We start from the raw sequence: 16,453 nt of genomic DNA on the forward strand, positions 1-16,453 counted from the left end.
TTTACTTTGTGAAATTACTGCCGCTTTAAATGGAATAAAATTTATAACAGGGTATGCTAAATGATAAAACATTGGTTTATCAGATGATTTTGACTTTATGCTTAACATGTTTCTTAAGTATAAGAATGGTATTTCAAAGTGGTTACTCTTTTCCATATTTATTTTACATTTATTTGTGTAAGTTAACAACAGGAATGAAGCCTAATACTTTATAAATCCCAATATGCTTATTACAAAAATACTATCTTCCTTCTGTGTTCTGTTTAACTGTATTTTTATGTAATTACAAAGATGTATCTATTTTATTAATGATTTATCAGTTACTATGTGAAAGAGTATGAATTCTTAATAAAATATAGGTGATAATGTGAATTTCAGGTATTTTACATTTTTGTTGTCTCTACCAAACACTCTTTATAGAATTATCTAGCAAGAAATGTGAAAAATAAATCACCTTATTTTGTCTACCAATATGTACTTACTCAAAGTATTCTATTACTTCATTTCATATATGCCTAAGTCACAGAGAACTTCAGGTTGTTTGTAGTTAGAATTTTTTATTAGAAAGAAGTTTTAAGGTTTTTAAATACTTTTCATTTTTCTTGAAATATTTCATAATTAAAAACAAAAACAAAAAAAACCTGTATTCAGACTTCAGCAGGAAAGAAATCTTATCACATGCTACAACATGGATGAACTTTGAGGACATTATACTAAATGAAATAAGGCAGGGAGGGGATGCCTTGGTTAAGCAGCTGCCTTTGGCTCAGGTCATGATCCCAGGATCCTGGGATCAAGTCCCGCATCGGGCTCCCTGCTCGGCGAGAAGCCTGCTTCTCTCTCTGCCTGCCTGTGTGCTCATTCTCTCTCTCTCTGAGAAATAAATAAATAAAATCTTAAAAAAAAAAATAAGGCGGTCAGAAAAAGACAAATACTGTATGGTTCCCCTTATGTGGGGTAGCTAAACTAGTCAAATTCATAGATAAAGAAAGTAAAATGGTGGTTACTTGCGGCTAGGGAAAGGAAGAGTTGTGGAATAGTACAGAGTTTCAGTTTTATAAAATGGAAAAGTTCTGGAATTCTGTTTCACAACATGGTGAATATACTTAGCACTACTGTACTATACACTTTAAAACGGTTAAGATGGTAGATTTTATGTTACTTTTTTTTTTTAACCACACACACACATGCACGCACACACTCCAAAATTGCAGTATGTGTAAATTCCACTGCAAAATATTCCAAACAAGATGCCTGAAAGCTCTTAAATTTTAATAGGAAAGTAGGAGACGATTATATTCAGCATCAGCTATTACTCCACACAATAACAAAAACTATTTGCTTTTGCCTTTGAGAAACGTTTTCAACATTACTATCAGTTAAGTAGTAAACTCTTGTTTCTCCAGAATTTAAAGAATTCAAAACCTTATAAAACACTTCTACTTTTAAAATATAATTATTTGTACAAATAAAGATCTGTATTAGTTACCTGTTGCTGAACAAAATTACTGACAGAATTTAGCAGCTTAAAATAATATACATTATCTTATTGTCTCTGTGTGTAAAGTGTCTGGGCATGGTTTAGGACATCACATAGCTAAAATAAAAGTATCAGCCAGGGCTATGGTCTCATCTGAGGCTCAAATGAGGAAGGATCCACTTCAAAGCTCACATGGTTGTAGACAGCATTCACTACCCTGCAGGGTATCAGACTCAGGACCTCAGTTACTTGCCACAATTGTCTTCCCAAAATGGACTCCTGCTTCCTCAAAGTCTGCAAGAGACAAAGAATCTCCTTGCAAGGTCAATGTTACACACCCCATGAACATTCCATCACCCTTAAGAAATTCTAATGGTCAGGGCGCCTGGGTGGCTCAGTGGGTTGAGCCGCTGCCTTCGGCTCAGGTCATGATCTCAGAGTCCTGGAATCGAGTCCCGCATCAGGCTCTCTGCTCAGCGGAGAGCCTGCTTCCCTCTCTCTCTCTGCCTGCCTCTCCATCTACTTGTGATTTCTCTCTGTCAAATAAATAAATAAAATCTTTAAAAAAAAAAAAAACGAAATTCTAATGGTCAAAAGCAAATAACTCATCCTGCCCATTTTCAGGGGAAGGGATCACAGAACAGCATCAATGCCAGGAGGTGAGGATGATGGCAGCTACTCTGGAGTCTATCCACAACAAATCAGGACTTAGGCACTGAAATATCCTTTATGACAGTAACCATGTTGAGAAGTGGAAGTAGAACTGGGAATAAAGAGCCAGGACGTAATTTTTATTGCTACAGTAAGCCAGGCTATGTGCCAGACACTGTATATAAAATAGCCAATTAAATCCCTCTAAGTCCCTACTGAGATTTGCATTGAGAGCCTCATTTTAGATAATAATAGGAAAATTAGTTCTAGAAATGTGAAGAAACTGGGGCGCCTGGGTGGCTCAGTGATTAAGCCGCTGCCTTTGGCTCAGGTCATGATCTCGGGGTCCTGGGATCAAGTCCCGCATCGGGCTCTCTGCTCAGCAGGGAGCCTGCTTCCTCCTCTCTCTATCTCTCTCTGCCTGCCTCTCTGCCTACTTGTGATTTCTCTCTGTCAAATAAATAAATAAAATCTTTAAAAAAAATGTGAAGAAACTGACCCAGATTTTAAATAAAGATGCACAGTGAGGTTCTACTTCAAGATGGCAACGTAGAAAGATCCTGACCTCCTCTCACGGACACACTGAATCTACAGCTACACATGGAACAATTCCCTCGGAAGAAAACTAAAAACTAGCTAAGCAACGCTACACATCAGACAAATGAGAAAAAACACCACGTCAAAGCAGGAAAGACTGAAACATGCTCACCATAAAACCAACAATTGGCTTGACAACATACAATCGGGAGGGAACTCAAAACCCACAGCTTCTCCCTAAAGAGAATGGTTTGAACCCCAAATGGGGAACTTCAACTTTTAAGATCTTCACCTAAGAGACGAGTCCCCAAAACATCTAGCTTTGAGAAACAATGGGGCTTGTATATACAAGACATACAAATCTACAGTAATCTGAAAAGTAAGTCTGAAAGAAATCATACACTCAGACTTACCCGCCCCACATCAGAAGCAGCTGATCATGCCCAAACCTTATGTGGAAGAATCTCGTTTGCTAATCTAAAAGCACCATAATGCATTGCATTTCTGAGTTTCTTTTCCAAAAGCCTAGGCCTTTCCCCATCCCCAAAGTGGGCAGAATCATTATACCTCCCTTTACTGCTCTGTAACCTGTGGGCATCATCTTTTTGTTTCTTTCCAGTGGGCACCACCTTTACAAACCCTCAGCTTTGCTCTAGCCAGTGGGCACCATCTACACATTCTCCCTTTGCTGCACTGAAGAGTGCCACTGTCTTCCAGAGGGGAATGGTTACACCTTTTGGTACCCCAGTTTTTATGAATGCCACCCAGGGGATGCTGTTTCTTCACCTGACTGTAGAGGCTAGGGAGAAGTTTGTGTTCCTGGGTGCTATGGGACTGTAACAAATGAAAAGACCATTCTTGGTAAATTACCATCCCAGGGCACTACACAGAGAGCAGATGAGCAGATGACCACCATCCCACCCACTCCCCAACCCCCACCAATACATAGCAGTCTTTTTGGGAGGAAGGCTTACCTGCTTATTTAGGAGCTTAGGCCTAAGGCAGGCTTTTGCTTTGGCACTCATCTAGGGAGAAGCTCTCAAGGAATGGAGACCAGTAAATGAAATCTTTGTGCTCTCTTTCTGCCTCACTCCAGCTCCCTATTATCTCTCAGAAAGGAGCTTATGCCCTTCTAGCACCATAGTTTTTGTGGCTGCCATCAGGGTTCACCTCTACGATCACCTGGCTCTGGTAGTGGGGCTTATGGCGAAGGTTCCCAGAGGAAACTAAGCAGTGGAGAAAGAATTCTTAAGTAGCTTCCCCTCCCAGGGAATAGAGAAAGGCAAGGAAGCCAGGAGTTTAATCTGTCAAAGAGGCCTGTTAGTTTATCATCATAGCTGCAGCCTGTGAGGCTGACTTCTAATTCAAAACACGTCTCAGGACTATCTGTAAGCCTTCCCAGAAACCTTGAAAGATGGGCACTGTCTTCCTACTCTCCATCTACCATGCACCAGAGCACCAGTATCTTTTGGAAGGGAACTTTTATACACACCTGATGAAGTGATTTTACTTGTGGTGCTCTGGTCTTTTCTGCTGCCACACAGGGGATGCCCCTTCACTGCCTGGTTCTGGTGGCCAGGGGAAGCTTATGTTCCTGGGTCTCACAAAGCTCTAACAATGACAGAGACAGTTCTGGGCAGACTACCACCCCAAGGACATAACAGAAACAGAAGACTAAAACATGTTTTCAGAATTTCTGTGAAAGAGGCCTTTTACTTGTCCTGGAGCTTCAGCCTGAGGGGCAGACTTCGTCAGGCACACATCTAGACATCTACAGAAATGTCCACAGGTAGCAAAGACCAGGAGACACTCTCCCTCAGCCTTGCGACAGCTTTCCAGTATCTCCCAGAAAGAAGCTTATACACTCATCTGGAGCTACAATTTTTGCAACTTCTGCCCAGATCAACTCCTCTAGATACCTGGCTCTGGCAGCAACTGGAGCTTATGCTTGCAGTCCCAAAGAGCTATATATATTTGCTTACTTTAAAACCTGCTGCTTGAGGGACTGGCTTCCCATCAACATGAGACAAATCAACAAGAAAACATCAGCCTTAAACACCCCATTACACCAGATGTACTTAATGGATATATACACATTCTGTCCAACAACAGAGTACACAATCTTTTCAAATGCACATGGAACATTCTCCAGGACAGATCAAAGATTAGGCCACATAAAAAGTCTTAATAAATTTAATAAGACTAAAGCATCTTTTCTCACCACAATGGTATGAAACTAGAAAGCAATTACAAGAAGAAACTAGAAAATTCATGAATATGTGGTAAACAACATGCTACTGAACAATCAAAGAAATCAAGAGAAATAAAAAACTACACTGAGACAGGGGCACCTGGGTGGCTCAGTGCGTTAAAGCCTCTGCCTTCAGCTCAGGTCATGATCCCACAGTCCTGGGATCGAGCCCCACATCAGGCTCTCTGCTCCGTGGGGAACCTGCTTCCTCCTCTCTCTCTCTGCCTGCCTCTCTGCCTACGTGTGATCTCTGTCAAATAAATAAATAAAATATTAAAAAAAAAAAAACTACACTGAGACAAATGAAAATGGAAACACGGGATACCAAAACTTACGGGATTCAGCAAAAGAAGCTCAGAGGGCACTTCACAGTGATAAATGTTTATTTCAATGTCAAGAAAAATCTCAAACAAACTAACTTTACACCTCAAGGAACTAGAAGAACAAACAAAACCCAAAGTTAGTATAAAGAAGGAAATAACAAAAATCAGAAAAATAATAAATAAAATAGAGACTAAAAAAGGCAATAGAAAAGATGAATGTAACGAAGAACTGATTCTCTGAAAAGATAAATAAAATTAATAAAGCTTTAGCCTAAAAGGGAGCAGTCAACAAATATATCAGAAATGAAAGAGACTTGGGGCACCTGGGTGGCTCAGTGGGTTAAGCCTCTGCCTTCGGCTCAGGTCATGATCTAAGGGTCCTGGGATCGAGTCCCACATCAGGCAGCCTCAGTGGGGAGCCTGCTTCCCTCTCTCTGCCTGCCTCTTTGCCTACTTGTGATCTCTGTCTGTCAAATAAATAAATAAAATCTTAAAAAAAATGAAAGAGACTTTATATATATCAAACTATATAAAAAAAACTTTGAGTCAATCAATAAATTCAGTAAAGCTGCATGATACAAAATCAACATGCAAAAATCTGTTACATTTTCTATACATTAATAATTAACTAGAAGAGAAATAAAGAAAATCATCCCATTTAGGATGCCATCAAAAAGAATAAAATATCTAGAAATAAATTAAGCCAGAAAAGTACAAGATCTGTGCATTCAGAACTATAGGCCATTAAAAAAATTAATTGAAAAAGACACAAATAAATGGAATGATGTATTGTGGATTATGGAATTAGTGGATTTATTCTCCATTGCTAATGGATTAAAAGTATTAACAGTGTTAAAATGTCCATAATTCCCAAAACAATCTACAGAATTATTATAATACCTATCAAAGTATGATGATACTTTTCACAAAAGTAGAACGAGCAATCCTAAAATTTGAACAGAACCGTAAAAATATCAAAAGCAATCTTTAGAAAGAACAACAAAGCTGGAGGTGTATTTCCTGATCTCAAACTCTATTACAAAACTATAGTTATCAAAACAGTATGGCACTGGCATGAGAACAGACACAAAGCACAATGGAACAGATTACAGATGTCAGAAATGAACCCATACTTACATGGTTAATTAGTTTGTAACAAAGAGGCCAACAATATACAATGAGAAGTAGTCTCTTCAAAATGGTGTTGGGAAAACTGTGCAGTCACATGCAAAAGAGTAAAACTGGACCTCTGTCTTATATCAAACAAAAATCAACTCAAAATGGATTAAAGCTTTATGTAAGACCCAAACCATAAAACTTTCTACCTTTCTTTCTTTGGAAGGTGGGGTCAGGGTCAGAGGATTAGGGAGAGAGAAAATTCTTATTCATATTCCATGCCCAGTGCAGAGCCCAACATGGGGCCCAGCCTCACAAGCCTGAGATCATGACCTGAGTGGAAATCAAGAGCTGGACGCTCAACCAACAGAGTCACCCAGGCACCCTCCGTCCATAAAACTTATAATATAAAACACAACTGGTCAGTTCTTTGATATGTCTTTGCAATAATTTTGGGAATTTGGCACCAAAAGCAAAGGCAACAAAAGTAAAAACAAACAAATTAGACTACATCAAACTAAAAATCTACACAGCAAAGGAAACCATCAAAATGAAAAGGCAACCTATTGAATGGGAGATAATATTTGCGTATTATATATCTAATAAAGGGCTAATATCCAAAATATTTTAAAACTGATACAACTTAATAGCAAAAAAATTCTGATTGAGATGAACAGAAAATCTAAATAGTTTTCCAAAGACATACTGATGGCCAAGAGGTACATGAAAAGATGCTCAACATCACTAATCATCAGGAAAATGTAAATCAAAAACACAATGAGATATTATACCACACCTGCTAGAATGTCTACTATCAAGAAAAAAAAAAAAGACAAAAAATACCAACTGTTGGTAAGGATGTGGAACATCCTTATCACTGTTGATAGCAATGTAAATTGGTGCAGCTACTATGGAAATAGTGTGGAAGTTCTTCAAAGGGTTAAATAAAAATACCATGAGATCTAGCAGGTCACTTCTGGGTATTTATCTGAGGAAAATGAAAATACTAACAACAACAAAAACAATGAAATCCCATATTCATTCCAGCATTATTTATAATAGCTAAGACATCAAAACAATCTTAAGTGGTCACTGATAGATTCATGGATTACTAGATTACTAGATAAATGGATGAAGGAAATGTATACACACACACACACAGACACACACTGGCATACAATTCAGCCATAAAAAAGAGTGAAATCTTGCCATTTGTGACAGTGTAGATGATTCTTGTCTTAGAGAGAGAAAAAGAAATACTGTATGATCTAATTTTTTTGATGGAATCTAAAACAAAAGCACAAGCTCCTATGCAGAGAAAACAGATTGCTGATTGCAGACATGGGATTGGAGGGGGAGGGGCAAAATGGGTCAAAAGGCATAAACTTCAAGTTATAAAATAAATAAGATATGGGGTTGTAATGTGCAGCATGATGACTATATTTAAAATGATATTTCATATTTGAAAGTTGCTGAGAATAAACCTTAAAAATTCTCATTACCAGAAAAGAAATTTTAACTACGGATGGTGAAGGATGTTAACTAGACTTTTTGTGGTAATCATCTCACAGTATATATAAATATCAAGTAATTATGTTGTACACCTTAAACTAATATGATGTTGTATGTCAATTATATGTCAATTTAAAAAAAAAGATGAACAGCAAATTTCAGGCTTTAACACACCACCTCTAACCCAACCACATAGTATTAAAAAGTGTAATATAACAAATGAAAAACAGAATACTGGATCTGGGCTTAAAAGTAAAATTAACACACCAGAAATAAAAAGAGACTCCAGCTGTCCCAAACTGCACACCTGGTACTGACTTCTAGCATAACAGCATGAGAAACTGCTCCCTTGTGATGCAAAGACTCCACTTCGGAAGGTTGCAGCAAAAAACAGAGTTCCCTCTCCCCAATCCTTCCAACCTGGGGACTTTATTCCTGAAAAGAGCAGGATTTCAACACTTCTAATCCTGCCCTCAACCACCTGGTATGGAGGCTAAGTCTCAGGCATAGTAGGAGGCCTCTCTCCTCCTACTCAGCTCTCATTCCTGGGATGGAAGGTCTGTCTTAAGTGTAGGGCTTTGAAAACACTGGAGCCCAGATCATGTTTTACATGCTAATGAGACAGCGGTTCCACAATGGAAAGAAAAAAATTTTTTTTAAAGATTTTATTTATTCATCAGAGAGAGAGAGAGGGAGAGTGAGCGAGCACAGACAGACAGAATGGCAGGCAGAGGCAGAGGGAGAAGCAGGCTCCCTGCTGAGAAAGAAGCCTGATGTGGGACTTGATCCCAGGACGCTGGGATCATGACCTGAGCCGAAGGCAGTTGCTTAACCAACTGAGCCACCCAGGTGTCCCTGGAAAGAAAATTTTTGTGTGATGTCCAGTTTACTGTCTTTTCTTTGATGGTTCATACTTTTTGTAACATCAGAAATATTTGCTCATCCCAAAGACATGAAGTTTTTATATTCGCTAGAAGACTGTTTTTACCATATGTATTTAGGTATATGACCCATTTTGAATTTTTTGTATATGATGTAAAGTAAGAGGTCAAGGTCTTCTTTTTGTATCTTTAAGAATATAAGGTCTTTGTTTCGACAACTTTTCTCATGCTTGGAATTTGCAATCGTTTATGATACTGTTTGGTATAAATAGGACTGGGCTGGTATTATTTAATATTCTTAGTTAACCTTTTTCTTCTTAAGAACTATAATGAACGGGGGCATCTGGGTGGCTCAGTCGGTTAAGCATCTGCCTTCGGCTTGGGTCATGACCCCAGGGTCCTGGGATTGAGCTCCGTGTCAGGCTCCCTGCTCAGCGGAGACCCTGCTTCTCCCTCTCTCTCTGCTTGCATTCCCTCTCTCTCTGTCAAATAAATAAATAAAATCTTAAAAAAGAGAAAGCACTGTAACAAACCTTCAAATGTATTATTGAAAACACTCCATCCTAGGACTGGTGTCATAAGACAAAGAACACAGACTAAAGGGACCATAACCAGAGGCAAATCACAGTGAAATGAAGAATACTAGGACAATGACATAAAAAAAGAGGGATGAACACAGACCACACAGACCAACCCACACCCAACTGTACCCTACTGTAGAAGTCTCAGGAACCAGACAAATAGAAGGTCACCTTAATGGATTGCAACAAGAACCCAAAGGACAGCATGAGGACAGAGGCTCCTGCTCCACCCACCTTATACTTAAATATCCCTTACACTCAATACTATCTTGAGAAGGAAAAGGGGCCAAATGTCAATAATGGGCAGTTTAGTCATTAGATTGAGAAACATTTAAAAGAATACAATTTTAAACTAGAAAAGAAGACTAGCTTTAACTGGTAAAATTAAGGATTAAAAACAAAAACAAAAACAACAACAAAGGGTGCCTGGGTGGCTCAGTGGGTTAAAGCCTCTGTCTTCGGCGCAGGTCATGGTCCCAGGGTCCTGGGATCAAGCCCTGAGTTGGGCTCTCTGCTCAGAGGGGAGCCTGCTTCCCCCTCTCTCTCTGCCTGCCTCTCTGCCTACTTGTGATCTCTGTCAAATAAATAAATAAAATCTTTAAACAACAATAACAACAACAACAACAAAACCTACCCTAACAGAAATGAGAGCTATAAAACAAGATGAGATCAGTTACAGAAATTAAAGTTCCTACACATATAAATTGTGTTGTGCTGTATGCTGTATGGCTCTAACATGGTAAGCACTGTTAAAGCTAAGAGTTACATAGGCTCAAGATGTTTCACCTTAGGCAACAAAATCTGTAAGTTCAATTGGTTATCTTTAAACTAAATAGAAAAGGAAAAATGAAGAAGCATTTCCTTTGTGTTGCTATTTGCTGTTGTGCCAAGAAAGTCTTAAAAATAACAACAGGAACGAAACTGGTGAATTAATGTAGTCGAACTGTCTCTAGACGATACAACGGCGCTAGGATTACAGAAGGGAGAGGCAAAATTTGCTCTGACATTCTGCAACTAGAGAGCCTTTGCTATCTGTAGAGGATATTGACAATAGCTTTCAAACTTTCACAGAGTAATGCTTTCTTCAGATGAATTCCTACTTTAGGAAATACAATTTATAAAAGAGATATGAAAATTAAGAAAGTTGTTTAGATAGTACATATCCCCTTTCTTAGAAAATTCTTAAAGTAATTTCAAGGCACTTTGAAAATGATGAGAGAAGCTTCTGTTTCAAGATGGCCACCTAAACAGAAACAGCTATCTTGGGCTCAGATAAGTGTATTTGGACTCTTTTGCCCTAGCTAACATACTAAGAATGGTTCCTCATAGAGAGTGAGTAATCTGCTTGGGAAATGTCTTCCTGGAAATAATGTGGATGTTAAGGCCCAAGGCAGAACTGCTAGTTCTATTTGCAACATCCATTCTCCCTTTGTTTTGTAAAGCACACGATCACCTCGAATTAAGATCATATTTGCCAAGGAAGAATTAAGATGACAGAGTAGTGGGAGAACCCTGGGCTTGCTTGTCCCTTTAACATAGCTAGATCAGTGTCAAAACAGTTTAAATAACTAGGATATCCATCTGAGGATTAAGAAAACAATCTACACAATTAAAAGGAAAAAACATGGCAGTTGCAAGGTTCAGAGACATAAATTCAGGGAGAGAAAAGCCATCCTGCCATGGAGGGGGTGGGAGCCCTTTTTTGTGGAGAGGATGGGGAGTTGGAGTGCATTGGGATGCAAGAAAAACACTCCTTCAGGACCACTGAGTCAGGAATTGAGAGGAACTGACTATTTCAAGTTTTTTATAAACTGTGGAGCCCAGATTCTGAGGTTTCAGAAGTCCACACCATTTGCTAGAATCAAACTGGGCAGGCAGCGGCGCCCTGGGGAAGGGAGGCTGGAGGCCTCGTTGTTGATGGTGGACAGCCCAGTGTGGGGATCCCCTTGGTTGCACTGGGAGAATATCCTCCTTCCTGGAGTACATGGGCAAGAGGAGAGTTTCTCTCTCCAAGGACAAAGAACACAGTTGAACACAACATATGTAACAGCAGGGGACAGAGGCATGTGCAGAGAGTAGAAAACATGGTCACAGCTTTTTGCTGTGCTGCACCATATACTCCAGGCACCTTCACTGTCATGCAACTGCTTTTCTGGGACAGAGCAATAGTGGGGGCAGCGCTGTGAGGTTCTCCTCCAGGGGAGAAAAGCAGGTCCAAGCCTTGTTGGGTCATTTGAGATTTGAAGTTTTGAATCCTAGCCACCCCCAACCAGAGATAAAACAGGAGAACTGTGAGTGTAGAGGGCAGTTAACCTATTCACAGCTTTTTACTGTGCTGTACCATAAGCTCCAGACACCATCACGATGTTGAGCAAAGTACTGCAAGGCTCTCTTTTGGGGGAGAAGATCTTGTTCATCCCTTACCAGGTCATTTAAGATTTGGAGTTTTGAATCCCGGCAGCACACCAGAGATAATGCATTGGAGTACTGTGGTGCCAGACTTGTCAAAGACTCAGGTACAGACGGGTTGAGGGCAGGGATCTGATAGAGGCTTGGGCTATAGAAGGGGAGACTGCATTTCTTTAAGGGCCTCCTGAAAAGCAGTGGCTATCAGTTCCCCTCCCCAGGGATAAGAGGGTGGAGTGATGCGATCTTCTACTGTCACACTGCTCCCTCGCCCACCAGCATTGTTGGACTTGAGAGAGAAACACAGTGCCCCAGTAGAGGCTGGAGCTCCTTACATCAAACCCAACCCCTCTGTGGCTTGCAGGGCAGCTTTACTAGATCAGGTCTGACTGAGAGCCAGCCCAGTGGGCCTCTCGGAACAACACAGGCCCCCTGCATGTGCTTTTTTTTTCTTTTTTCTTTGAAATCAGGCTTATAGTTTTTTGTTTGTGTGTTTGTATGTACCCTTTTCTTGTTTTTGTTTTGTTTTGTTTTGTTTTGTTTTTTGTTTTTTGGAATCAAGTTTATAGTTGTCTGTTTGCTTTTTTGTTTCCTTTTCCTTTTTTGTTTTTTTTGGACCATGATTTTTGTTTTGTTTTTTTCCTGTTATCAGGCTTATCTTAACAAACCAATCAAAGCACACCTATGTAAAGACCCAAACGCTTCCCACTGCATGCAAGGAGGAACTTCATAGACCTGTGGGAAAGAGCAACTAAGAAACAACAGAATGCTGGCAGCATACATCAGAAACACTTCCTGAAGTGCCAGGCCGTGGAAAGTGTATGACCAATTTTTAATATAGCATTATTCTCAGGAGCAGGAAACATAAAAAACCTTCATAAGACACAAAAGACAGAAATTTTGCCAAAATGACAATATGAAGGAATTTTCCCTAAAAGAAAGATCAAGAAGAAACAGCAGCCAAGGAGTTGCTCAAAACAGATATAAGCAATATAACTGAACAATATTTTAGAACAATAGCCATAAGAATACTATCTAGGCTTGTAAAAAGGATAGAAGACACGAGAGAAACTTTTGCTGTACATACAAAAGACCTAAAAAGTAGTCAGGCCTGAATAAAAAATGCTATAACTAAGATGCAAAACTGAGTGGATATAATCACAATGAGGATGGAAGAATCAGAGGAATGAGTAAGTGATATAAAAGATAAAATTATAGAAAATAATGAAGTTGAAAAAAAGAAGAAAAGAAAACTATTAGATCATGAACATAGGCTTAGGGAAATCAGTGATTCCATAAATGGCAAAAACATCTGTATTATAGGAGTCTGAGAAGAAGAAGAATGTGAAAAAGGGGCAGAAGGTTTATTTGAACAACTTGTAACTACGAATTTCCCTAATATGGGAAAGGAAACAGGCATTCAAGTATAAGACAAAGAGAACTACCCTCAACAAAAACAGGTCAAAACGAAGACATATCATAGTGAAGCTTGCAAAATACAAAGAGAAAGAGAATTCTGAAAGCAGCTTGAGACAAAAGGTCCTTATCCTACAAGGGTAGACAAATATGATTAGCAGCAAATCTGTCCACAGAAATTTGCAGGCCAGAAGAAAGCAGCATGATATATTCAATGTGCTAAATGGGAAAAATATGTAGCCAAGAATACTTTATCCAGCAAGGCTGTCATTCAGAATAGGAGGAAAGATAAAGATTTCCCAAGACAAGCAAAAACCAAAGGAGTTCATCAACACTAAATCTGTTCTGCAAGAAATATTAAAGAGGACACTTGAGCAGGAAAGAAAGACCCAAAAGCAACAAAGAGTAGAAAGCAATAGAGACAATCTACAGGAACAGCAACCTTATAGGTAATACAATGGCAGTAAACTCCTATCCAGCAATAATTACTCTGAATGTAAATGGACTAAATGCTCCAGTCAAAAGGCAATATGGTATCAGAATGGGTCAAAAAAACAAGGCCCACTGATATGCTGCTTACAATACACACATTTAATACCCAAGACAGGGGTACCTGGGTGGCTCAGTGGGTTAAAGCCTCTGCCTTCAGCCCAGGTCATGATCCTGGGGTCCTGGGATCGAGCCCCGCATTGGGCTCTCTGCTCAGCGGGAGCCTGCTTCCCTCTCTCTCTCTGCCTGCTTCTTTGCCTACTTGTGATCTCTCTCTCTCTCTCTCTCTTTCTGTTTGTGTCAAATAAATAAGATCTTTAAAAAATAATAATAATACCCAAAGACACCTCCAAATTGAAAGTGAGGGGGGTGGAGAACCATTTATCATCCTAATGGACTTCAAAAGAAAGATGGAATAGCCCTACTTATATAAGACAAACAAGGTTTTTAAAAAAAATTTTGTTATTATTTTCACTTATTATATTCAATTAGCCAACATATAGTACATCATTAGTTTTTGATGTAGTGTTTGACAAACTAGATTTTAAAACAAAGACTGTAATAAGAGGTGAAGAAGGGCACTATATCATAATAATGGGGTCTCTCCAACAAGCTGTAACAATTTTAAGTATGTAGGCCCCCAACTTGGGAGCAGCCAATTATAGAAATAAAGTAATAACTTAAAAAAGATCATTGATAAAATATAATAATAGTAGGGGATTTTAACATCCCCTCACAGTATTAGATCTTCTAAGGAGATCAACAAGGAAACAATGGCTTTGAATGACACATTGGACTGGCCTGACATAACAGATATATTCAGAGCATTTCATTCTAAAGCAGAAGAATATACATTCTTTTCAAGGGCACATGAAACATTCTCCAGAATAGATCATATTCTCGGTCTCAAAATAGGCCTCAACCTGTACAAAAACACTGAGATCATACCATGCATATTTTCAGACCACAACGCTATGAAACCACAAGAAAAAAATTGGAAAGACCACAAACAGATGGAGGTTAAAGAATATCCTATTAAAGAATGAATGGAAATTAAAGAAACAGGAAATTAAAGAAGAAATTTTTAAAAATACATGGAAACAAAGGAAAATGAAAACAGGACAATCTAAAACCTTTGGGATGCAGCAAAAGCAGTCTTAAGAGGGAAGTATATAGCAATACAGGCCTTCCTCAAGAAGAAAAAAAAAAGTCTTAAATACACAACCTAAACTAAAAAAAGTCTCAAATACATAACCTAAACTTACACCTAAAGTAGCTGGGAAAATATGGGAAAAGCTGAGAAAATGGCAAATAAAGTCTAAACCCAGTAGGAGAAGAAAAATAGGATTAGAGCAGAAATCAATGATATAGGAAGGAAGGAAAGAAGGCAAGGCAAGGTAAGACAAGGCAACGAAAGGAAAGGAAAAGAAAGGAAGACTAGACCAGGTCAACAAAACTAGGACCTGATTCTTTGAAAAAATTAGTATGACTGATAAACCCCTAGCCAGACTTATCAAGAAGAAAAGAAAAAGGACCCAAATAAATAAAATCATGAATGAAAGAGAGATTACAACTAACACTGAAAAAATACAATTGTTAAGAAAATATTATGAGCAATTATAAACCAACAAATTAGGCAATCTGGAAGAAATTGATAAATTCCTAGAAATATATAAATTACCAAAACTAAAACAGAGGGAAAGAGAAAATCTGACCAGACCCATAGGCAGAAAAGAAATTGAATCAATAATCAAGAGTCTTCCGACAAACAAAAGTCCAGAGCTCTATCATTTCCCAGGGGAATTTTAACATTCACTGGGCACTATATGCAACTAATGAATCACTGAACACTACATCAAAAACTAATAATGTACTATATGTTAGCTAGCTGTAACTAAATAAGTTTTTAAAAATTAAAAAAAAATACCTATTCTTCTGAAACTGTTCCAAAAAATAAAAATGGAAGGAAAAGTTCCGTACTCATTCTATGAGCCCAGCATCACTTTGATCCCCAAATCAGACAAAGACCCCATTAAAAAGGAGAATTACAAATGAATATCCCTGATGAATGTGGATGTAAAAATTCTCAACAAGACACTAGCTAATCAAATCCAACAGTACATTAAGAGGATTAATCACCATGACCAAGTGGGATTTATTCCTGGGCTGCAGGGGAGGTTTAATAGCTGCAAACAAATCAACATGATATACCACATTAATAAATGAAAGGATAAGAACCATATGATCTTCTCAATAAATGCAGAAAAAACAATCTGACAAATACAGCATCCTTTCTTGATAAAAACACCCAAGAAAGTAGGGATAGAAGAAACATACCTCAATATCATAAATGCCATATATGAGGGACCCACAGCTAACATCATCCTTAGTGGGGAAAAACTGAGAGCTTTCCCCTAAGATCAGGAACACTACAGGGATGTCTACTCTCACCATTGTTGTTCAACATAGTACTTGAAGTACTAGCCTCAGCAATCAGACAACAGAAAGAAAAGGTATCCAAATCAGCAAGGGAGAAGTCAAACTTTTACTCTTTACAGATGACATGACCCACTATGTAGAAAACCTAAAAGACTCCACCAAAAAATTGCTAGAACTGATATATAAATGCAGCAAATTTGCAGGATATAAAATTAACTTACAGAAATCTGTTGCATTTCTAGAGACCAATAATGAATCAGAAGAGAAATCAAGGAATCGATCCCATTTCCTATGCGCCAAAACCCGTAAGAAACCTAGGGATAAACCTAATCAAAGGGGTAAAAGATCTGTACTCTGAAAACTACAGAACA

The sequence above is a fragment of the Mustela nivalis genome (genome assembly GCF_964662115.1).
Source record: "Mustela nivalis genome assembly, chromosome: 3".
Taxonomy (NCBI): Eukaryota; Metazoa; Chordata; class Mammalia; order Carnivora; family Mustelidae; genus Mustela; species Mustela nivalis.